The following is a 10,625-nucleotide window of genomic DNA, read 5'->3' as shown; positions in this document are numbered from 1 at the left end:
TTATATAAAATAATATTATAACACAAAACACCCTATAATTTAAACTAAATAGGTTCAGCTAATGATCAATAATAGAAAGAAAAAAAATGTTAAAAATTATATAATTACAGAATATAAGTTTTTATGTTGTGGTAGTCATATAAAAGCCCCTTGGAAACCAAATTCTATTTACATATGATCATTGGATAAGTTGCTTAAGTTACAATACAAGTCTAGAACACTTTTTTAATTCACCATATCTCCTGTTTTTTCTAACTATCCAATATGGAGGGAAAAATACACATCTAATACTATGCATCTCACCTTCAACTTTGTGTCTATTCAGCTTCATTTTCTATCATCACCACCTACTACTTTAAAAAAGTATTAAAATTATGCATATCAAAACCTTCTCAAACCTCATACTAGCATTAGCTCTAGCCGTAATAAATTTTTTTTTATTACAACCTTTGGTTTTCAGAAGTAGAGCAAAAGCATTATGGGTCAATTTGTAAACTTCATCATAACTGTGAAGGTTGTTCATATGTAATTTTTGTCACATCAACATGACAGTCTCTGGACAATTATCAAATAGAAATAGAAGAGGAGGAGGAGTGTTACTAGTCTCGTGAAATTATTTGTTTGTTAAACTAGCAACTACAGTGTAAAGAATATCAATAAATGTTTTTTCTTCTTTGTGCACCCCTCCGTTTCTAGTAGCAAAGATTATTATTTCCTTTGTTACCCAGTTTTTTAAAAATGCATTAAAGAAAGGAGTGTATAAATTGACTACTTAGTACATTACCAAAATCTTTGATGACTGATTTTAGCAAACTCAGGGTGACTATAACGACAAAATAAGAATAAGTGCCTGCTTTATATTACCATTCCCAAGCAATTGTGTTGTTGTGAAGTGATATAGTAATTTGCTTCTGTCATCTGGAAAAATGGTAACTTGCAACTACTGTCATTAGTCCTGTGACCAAAGCTGTAGAGCCTGATACTTTCTAAAAATGAAAGATGTGTTTTGCATTTGAACATAACATCCTACAAACATTCAATTTAATAAGATAACCTAAAGAGGCAGATAGAACTTAGGTGCTTTGATATGCTAAATTTTCTTTAAAACAAAAAAATGAAAGATACCAAGTTTTATATCATTTTAAAATATGTGTTTCCGCCCAGGTGTTGAAAGAAATATCAAAAACTGAAATATAGGAACACGGGCTTTATAGTTACTGAGAAGAAATACAGTTAAATTTGACACTTTAACACAAAAATTCATAATAACCACATTTTAAAGAGACCAGGTTATAATCTTCTATGGTACTAACACAATTTATTAGTCAGTTTATAAGTTATTAGCAGCTTGATAAGGAAAGTGTGCTAAAAGAGTTCTTAAGTTTCTGAGCTGATAATGTGTGCTCTTTACAGTTCACTTTTGCAAAAAGTTAACAGGTTCCTGAGGTACTAAAAAGTGTGTGTTACAGCTTACAATGGCAAAATGTATATATTATAAATGTAAGTAGGAACATAATAGTACCTTTCCAGTAAAAGTGCTATCCTACAATTTATCAAAAATTATTGCTCATTTTTCACCAAAATAATAACAAAAACCATCAAAAAGCCATGATAATTTCACTGGTTGTTGATTGATTTCACTCTTGTATCAATACTGGAGAATACTGTAAAATATAAAATTTTAGAAAGTGGCATGGTCAATTTGTAGGGGATCTTTTAGTGTAGCATTTCTTCCTAATAATCCATAAGAATATTTGTAACTACAAACTTCCTTTGCCTAGCTTGGGAACATTATACTCATTTTACTATTTAAATCTCAGGCAAATAAAAAATAAAGTTCTGTCCAAATGGTGAGTAGTATGTTTGTTCAAATACCAATAAAATAAATTATTAAACAATGTGTATCTTATTCATTCCACCTAATAAATATATGTTTATATTTATTCTACTTAGCTAATAACTAGTTTCATATTATTTTAGTTTCTCCAAATCTCTTCTGAATAATACAGATAATACTTTTCTAAATAGATCCTACTATTTTGAACAGAGCTCACCTTATTATTCTCAAAAAGATAAGTTCATCTGGTAATGTCAATATTTTTTTCATAATACTCTGCAATAGTTTTGTGACATATTTTTGAGTTCCCCATTTATGAACTTCCTTGAGAAAGATTTCAAAAGGATTTCACATTTGCGGTTGGCAGGATTAAGGAGAGTTATTTCTGAAATACAGGTAAGAAACTTTTTGTTGATGATTAGTGCACTTTTTTATGATACCAGAAAAATTAATCATCATAAAACATGAACTCAGCATTTTCTCAAAAGGCCAACATTTGCTTTTAAAAAATTGATTTTTTTACATCAGTGAGGTGATTATTTAATTACTTTAAGATTCTAAATCATAAAACACATTTCATTTTTTGTGGCTTTTGTATTTTTTTCTTTAATTTTTAAATCTCATTATCTCCAAAAAAATCTAGATATCATGAACTAATAATTGCTATAGACAAAATGTAATGTTATTGTTCAAAGTCACAAGATGTGACAAATTAAAAATGTAGTCCCTAGATTATTTATTAAAATAAGATTTTAGAGAAAGTAAATATCTCAAGTACTTAAAGTAAATCCTACACTTGGTATTAGTAGCAGTGATTCTGGTAACATATAGCAAATAAAAACATTCAATGATAAATAAAACTGCAAATTTTTATTTGAGTACAGAAGCTAATATTTGCACAAAATATTATTTATACAATGGCAATATTTACACTTGATCTTAGCCAAAAGGCCGAGAAGCGATACAATGGCAATATTTAAAAAAAGAATTATATTTTATGAACCAACAGTATTGGTTAACATAAGAATTTACATGTTAATGCAATGTCATTAACTTAACTATTTTGTTTTGTCTTTGTTTGGAATGTAGAGTTCTTTGGAGTAACTCTTACTAACTTTTACTTTTCTTGAAAGAGAAACTAAAAAATATGTGAAATGATTTAAACAGAGAATATGATATATATCTTTTTATCTTTACCTAGTAATGTAATTTCCCTCATATTTATTTTAATATTTCAATCATCTAGCAGTTTTTATATAAATAAATATTAAGCTTGAAAGATGGTAATAATGTTTTATACTTTTTGAACTATAACACAACAATCAGACCTGAACTGATCTAAAACACAAATTGAAAATCAGTATGAAAATGTCCAAGTCCTAGAAATTTACTTTAAGTTTAGCTTTTCTGGAATAATTATATTAGAACTTTTTGTATAACTTACTGAAGTATTTTTTGCCAGAAGAAATATCATATACTTTTCTACATACATGGTTATTATTTATCTTTTTAGAAAGTTATTTAATCTATGGAAGCTAGCTTGCTCATCTCCAAACTTCTAGTCAGTATTAAATAAACTAACATGTGTAAAACTCTTAGTGCAGTAACTGACCCACTAAGACCATTCAGTACATATAAAGCATCATTAAAATCACTCTGCTCTGTTGTCATTTACAATACACAGAGGTCTGACCATAATAGAGCCAAATTTGCCTTCATTTTCTTTTAACTGCCTTCCCTGTACTTCTATTGCAACATTCTCAAAACAGTATCATATTCAGAAATTATTTTTAACTGTGATATTCATCGTTTCACTTTTAAATCATCAGGTCTTTTATTTCTTGTCTGAGTTAACAGTTAAGGAAGAATCCCAGCATAGTGTTAAGTAGCAATAACAGCAGAATTTCTGTGCCACAGAGCTGAGTTGAAAAGCAAATTCTATCTTAATCACAGAAACTGAAAGCAAAGGATAATGTAGTAGCTACCTTGGCTGGGTGTCTGTAACGAAAATATTGCTGTCTGCATAGCCCTGACAACATCTACTGTTCAGTAGTCACGTTCAGGGGAAAAGAACCATTCCTTGGTTCATGCACCTGTGCCGTTCTTGGGATATGATTTACTTTGCATTTTGGAGAAAAAGAGATCACCCAGATTACTCTTTTCTTCTTCAGTTTTATAATCACTGAATAAATATGCTCATTATGAGCAATTTGGAGATCATGAAAGGGCAAACGAATCAGTAAAAATGGATTGTACATGACATGGTCTTTCATGATATGCTTATTCCAGCTAAAAGTAATCTCAACATGTATGTTTAGATTTCGCTTGTATCTAAATAGTTTATATAATACTCAAAGTTTGCAAGTTAGTAGATGAACAAGCCAACTTTCATCAATTAAGTAGCTTTCCAACGACCTGACAACAATAACAAGCAGGGAATTGATTCTAAGTTTCAGCCTAAGACTTTGATTTATACAATGTGAAAACTACTTTTCAAATGAAGAATAATACAGCAATAGTAACGATGATGACAATAACAAGCCTTCTATATAATTAATCTCAAAAGTAGAATTTGTATTTCTCAGATGTGTCATTCTAAAGGTAAACATTAAATAAACTTTAGCATATTGACCGCTCATTGTCTTAATAACATTTTTAATTGCAGTTGAAACTGAGACAATTTAATTTACAACAGTGTGCTGGCAACTAGGTAAGAATTTTCCTTACAGCCTGAAAATCACAATCACAACTACTTGGCTGCTTCCAGATTTGCAAGCAGTATTTAAAACAAGGCATACGATGTAGTTTTATTGGTGACTTTTAAAGAAAATGATTCAATACAAAAACTTCTATTTGTTTAAAGCCATAAAAATCTTTAAGATATTGAAAGAACTTCCAGGTTCCACATGTTAAAATGTGTAAAACCTGTCAAATCCATGCCTGAATAAAGACTTTGTGTAGCACTTCTAAACAGGTGTCATAAATGTTTTAAAAATGACACCAAGCCAGGGTGCACTAGGTGCAATGGAACGGGTGTCAGTTTTGCAAGTTAAACATTTTCAAGTAAATATATTAATTAACTAAAAATAAAATACTTTCAGTAAATTCTCTAAGCATGCTATAATTGGTCAGAGGCAGAGCTTGGGTTAGAACTCATTTCTCCTGCTTATTTTTCCAGTTATTTCTTCAAAATAGTTGCATCATTTATATTTTCAGTTGGTCATTGAAAATTATGACATTATGATGAAGCCCTCGGTGTTCATCTATAAGTTCCACATATGTAATACACTTCAGGATTATATTAGAGAAATTTTTAGAAAATACAAAGGCAGACTTTGGGTGTCGAGATACCATCCTTACCTGTTTGTAAAACTGGGCTCTTTCCAAGCACTTATTTGGTAAGATACAGGCATGGGCAACAATAAAACAAACACACTGGTTGGAAAATGGGCGATGGTCTTGAATAGACACTTGGCCAGATAAGATATAAAAATGGCCAATAATCATATGAAAAGGTGTCCATCACAAAAATCAAGAGATACTAGTCCACAACTATTAAGATGGTTATTATTTAAAAAGCAGAAACAGACATAAACAAACAAAAATAGAAAATGACAAGTGATAACAACAATGTGCAGAAACTGGAACGCTGCTGCATTCTTGGTGGGATAATCTCTGTTAAAAAGAGTGTGGTGATTCCTCAAAAAATTAAACATAGAATTACCATATAATACAACAATTCCACTAAAGTAAGGACTCAAAAATATTAAGAATATTCATACCAACATTATTCACAATAGCCAACAGGTAGAAATAACCCAAGTGCCCTTTCACAGATAAGACGTTGTATATATGTATATAGAATATTATTCCGTCTGAAAAGAGAAATTCTAATGCATGTTCCAACAGAGATGAACCGTAAAGACATAATGCTAAGTGAAATAAGCTAGTCTCAAAAAGACAAATATTATATTTTTATACTTACAGGAGATTCCTAGGGTGACCAATTCATAAAGACAGAAAGTAACATGGTAGTTTCCAGGGGCTGGGGGAAGGGGAAAAGGGGGAGTTAATGTTTAATAAGTTAAGAGTTTCAGTTTGGGAAGATGAAAAAGTACTGAAGACAGATACTGGTAACGGCTGTCCAACAATGTGAATGTACTTACTGTCACACAACTATATACTTTTAAAAGATTAAAATCATAAATTTCATTTTACGTACTTTTCCATAACAATGGCTTCTACATGACTTCATAGGATGATTTCACCTCTCCCCAAAACTTACATTTTCAGCTTTATGCTTATAATCACCATACACTATTTAGTAGACAAATGTTTTGATTTTTCCATGAAGAAAAATTATATAAATGTATAATATGAGAATGATTGTCCTATGAAGTCCCCAAAAGACATCATGTGGAGTGTGCTGATTGTCATTTCCAGAAAAGAATTTAAATGAGCATCAGCATCTTTGTGAACCAAAACAATTAAGATCTGTGCTGTTTTGTCTTTGCCTCAATATGTGATTAAAGCTAGATTCATTTTCTTTCAGCTGGTCACATTTCTGAGTCAAATGAAACTTTTTACGTGAGTTTTTCTTCAACTTAAATTGATCCCACTCAAAAGTATTTATTCTCATGAATGCAAATTGAACATCACCTTAGACAGAATCACTAAATTGGAAAAAACCAGACTGCATATTAAAATGTAAATGTCCAGTTCTTATTACAAATTTCATTCAAAAGTCCTGTAAGTTGTTTCTTTATTTATTAAAAAGATATTTGTTTTCACTGGTTAGCTCTGGGGTCTGCCTAATAGTATTTTGCTTGGCTGATAGTTCTATCAATGAAATACTGCAGTAATTAAGAATGTAATATCTAATATTCAATATACTTCAGTTATTTTTAAGTTTAGCTTAAATAAAATAATGGCATGCCTTATCTTTTAATATTTGCTTCAAAACAAGAGAAGCCATGTCAAAGAATGACTGTCCAAGAAAAAGACGGCATTGACATTAAAGTGACATGATGGAAAAATGCAGAGCTTGGACCTTGAGACCGCTTTGCTCTCTTTGCCATACATTGGCTTTGTGGTCTTGAGTGAGTTTGCCAGCATCTCAGAGTGGCAATTAATTTGATGAATAAGCAGAGGGAATTCGAATGAGAAACTGTGAGTTTGACAGGAAGCCGTCCTTTTTTGCACGTTCTATAACATTTTTTAAATATAAAAACTTGATGAAGACTTTTAAAGTCTCTCAGCCATTCTCTATAAGTAAGCAAAGGTATGTAGCTGACACCAACAAACTTGATCTATTCCCTCATAGTTCAAGGGCTTACACACTTTTTCAACATCACATTTTCTAGAAAGAATGCTGCATCAGAACATTTAGGGAGATATCATTTCTAAACACTGAAAGGTCCTGGCTCAGGATAGAGTCAAGGAGATGGTTCCGATCTTGTCAGGAAAACTTTACTGGTCAGCACTAATATTCACAGAGATTTAATCAGAAATGGGACTTGGAAAGCAGTCCTAATTCCATATTCAGGTTAAATATGACCAGAAGACCAAGGTTCAAATTAGTGTTTTAATAAACAAAACCAGGGAGAAGGGAAGAGAATAAGGTCAAAAGAATATGTTGTTATTTTTTCCCTTAAAGAGTTTATCTCCCTGAAAGTTGCATTTTTCAGTATTTCAAAATAAATATACAGTGCAGAAGAAAAGAAAAAAAACAGTTTCTTCTCTAAAGCTCTATGGGTGACCTATGAAACAACTTTTGTCTGACATTTCCTGCAGTTAAACCTGATGAGAAAGCGAGGTAAGTCAAGGTGAATACACCAATTCTGCTTTCTCTCAGACTCTGAGTGAGATGGTGAACCTGTCAGTATGAAAACTTACTACCAGCAAACAGATTTTGTTCAGAGCTTGGTTCATTAACAAAAGTAGACACATATTTGCTGTTACTTGCTATCTCTGCTGCCATTGAGAATTTTCCTTTCTTCAAGAATAAAGGTAAAGGCACTAAAATCTCCACTGCAAGTATACTTGGTTTTAGGTCATTTGTCTTCTGTCTGATAATTTTGTCTGATGTAAGAAAAAATATATTTTAGTGTACCAAATGTCAATTTTCTTAAGGACAACATTATGACTTTATAAAGAAAATAAAAATGAATAAATGTGATAATATTCTTTTTTTAATTTACACAAACAACCTTTAATAAATATTAGAATAAAGGTTTACAATGTTTATTTTGTATTATATGACCTCAATATGTAGAGCTGTTGACTTACTAAGTCTCTTTAGAAATCTGAATTTTAACCTTTCTTTTTCAGGTAATTTCTGATAAAGTTGTTTCATGTGTCTTCTTCTGAGAAACTCTGAAATAAATACTAACCAATTGAACAAGGAAGTGTGAAGACAACTATGCATACATTTCCCTTACAAAGAGCAGTAGCTGTTGGTTTTCTGGAAGTTGCTATGTTATGGCCTTTCCCACGTGGTCTTGCTAATGCTGACCTCACACAATCAACATATCTCTTTTTAGCAACCTTTTCTGCGTGAAACTACCTGAAGGACGTGATGCGTCTCTTTTAATATCATAGTATTCAGTAAACTTCTAGCAATAAATACATAACTTTAAAACGTTTTGCTAATTATATTTACTAAAAAAAACACATCATCTTACATACATATGTGTTCGTATGTATTATATATACATATATGTTCTTGATACCACAGTGAATCTTTAGAAGCTATATTATTATAAACTACTGAAGAATTCTTGATAAGGAACAGCAAAGCATTTCAGAGGCCTTGAAATTATTCAGTTTTTATGGGACGGTATCATAATGCACCAGTGAAACTCTTAGAAACTGAAGTATATCATAAAGTCTAAAGAAAATTAAAAAAAAACTAACGTAAGACCTTCAGCAGATGTATGTTGTAGACTTTTAATGGCAGAAGTGGTATTAAATGTGAAAGAGTGACTGATTTTTGAAACTTTTGCAATCATAATGTATTTTTAAATAAAATAGAAATAACACTATTTTTCACTTTTTCAATAAAATGTTTATGACAAATCATATTTCAAACATGATTCTGATGAAGACAAAATTAATTTTTTGATAAAATAATCAGAAAGAAGCTCATTCTGTTATAATAGTGTCAATGAAATAAAAATGATATGAAGAAATATTGATATACATCTATATGTATATTGTCTGTGTACTTGTTTGTTTAGACATACTTTTTTTTTCAGGAAGTAAACTAACTTTTCAATCACAATTGTGAATAATGGCAGATAACTTTTTTTTTATGATACTAAAGCTTGGCTTCATTATTGAAAGTGATCATGAGGCTACAGAGAGAGAATAATCCCATATGTGTGTTCTGATGTGGAAGGCTTTGAATTGGCTATTGTTACATTAAATATAAGTTTACAGGGACTTCTGGTCAAGACGGAGGCATAGTTAGACTACTTCACCTCCTTGTGCAACCACAGACAGAATTACAACTAAACCTCAAAACAAATGATACCCAGAACTGTCAGAAAATTTAACTATATGGATGTCTGACAACCAAGGATTTAAAGAAGCCACATTCATCCAGACAGTAGGAGGGGCAGAAATTTGGAGGCTTGCAGAGAGGGGAGGAAACAGGATGGTGTGGAGAGGTGCTGGCAACAATGGAAAGGCCAGTCCCACATTCATGTGTGATGGATAAAAATCAGGAGGGATAACTTGGGAGTGAGTGATCCAAGTCCAGAAGACCACGCAGCCCCGGGTTCCAGCACCAGGAAGATAAATTCCAATAACACCTAGCTATAAAATCCAGTGGGGGTTGGGGTGGTGGAAGAAACCACCAGATTTTCAGGATACTCTGCTTAAAGGGCCAATGCAGACTTAGAACGTATACAAACCCACTCACTCTGGGATTCAGCAGCAGGGCAACAGTTGGAAGGGTGCCACTTGCATATGGGAAGTGAGTGAAGTGTCTGGACATGGGGAAAGTGCTGAGAAAACCTTAGAAGACAGGCAGCGGCACTGCCCCATCTAGACCCCTCCTGCACACACACAGCACAAAGCAGTGAAGTGGGTGCCCCCACCTAAGGCTCCACCCACATAATTTATAGGCACCTTTTCTACAATAAGCAATGCTACTAAGACAGGGAGTCAAAGAAGCTTGACCTAATACACAGAAACAAACACAGGGAGACTGCCAAATGGAGAAGACAAATATACAAGAATAGAACAAAACCCCAGAGAAAGAAGTAAATGAAACAGATATAACCAAACTATCAGATGCAGAGTTCAAAACACTGGTGATCAGGATGCTCAAAGGATTCACTGAGTATGGCAACAACATAAAGGAAGAAATGATGGTTACACTAAGTGAAATAAAGAAAACTCGACAGGGAGCCAACAGGAAAGAGGAGGAAACTGGAATTAAAATCAATGATTTAAAACATAAGGAAGAAACAAACGTTCAGCCAGAAAAGCAAAGCAAACAAACAAAAAAACAAGAATTCAAAAATGAGGATAATTTAAGAAGTCTCTGGGACATATTCAAATGTACCAACATCCAAATCATAGGGATGCCAGAAGGAAAAGAGGAAGAGCAAGAAATTGAAAACTTATTTGAAAAAATAAGTTTTAAATATGCTAACAACTTTTCTTATTTAATCAGTTTGAAAATTTAATGCACTCTTGCATTTTGGGGCAAATTAGCTCATTTTTCATGTAACGTATGTATAACTTTCCTCTCCAAAAAATGTACTGTGTGATTATTTAT

The 10,625-nt window shown here is 32.1% G+C and overlaps 1 pseudogene; it reads right to left on the bottom strand.

Moving 5' to 3' along the window:
- Positions 1 to 2,674: 2,674 nt before the first annotated feature.
- Positions 2,675 to 2,800, bottom strand: LOC150020705 (U2 spliceosomal RNA; annotated as a pseudogene).
- Between the last annotated feature and the right edge of the window lie 7,825 nt (positions 2,801 to 10,625).

Source organism: Furipterus horrens, unplaced genomic scaffold (assembly GCF_987537825.1).
Source record: "Furipterus horrens unplaced genomic scaffold, mFurHor1.1.pri manual_scaffold_1, whole genome shotgun sequence".
In the NCBI taxonomy this organism is placed as follows: Eukaryota; Metazoa; Chordata; class Mammalia; order Chiroptera; family Furipteridae; genus Furipterus; species Furipterus horrens.
This window is presented reverse-complemented; position numbering and strand designations above follow the sequence as displayed.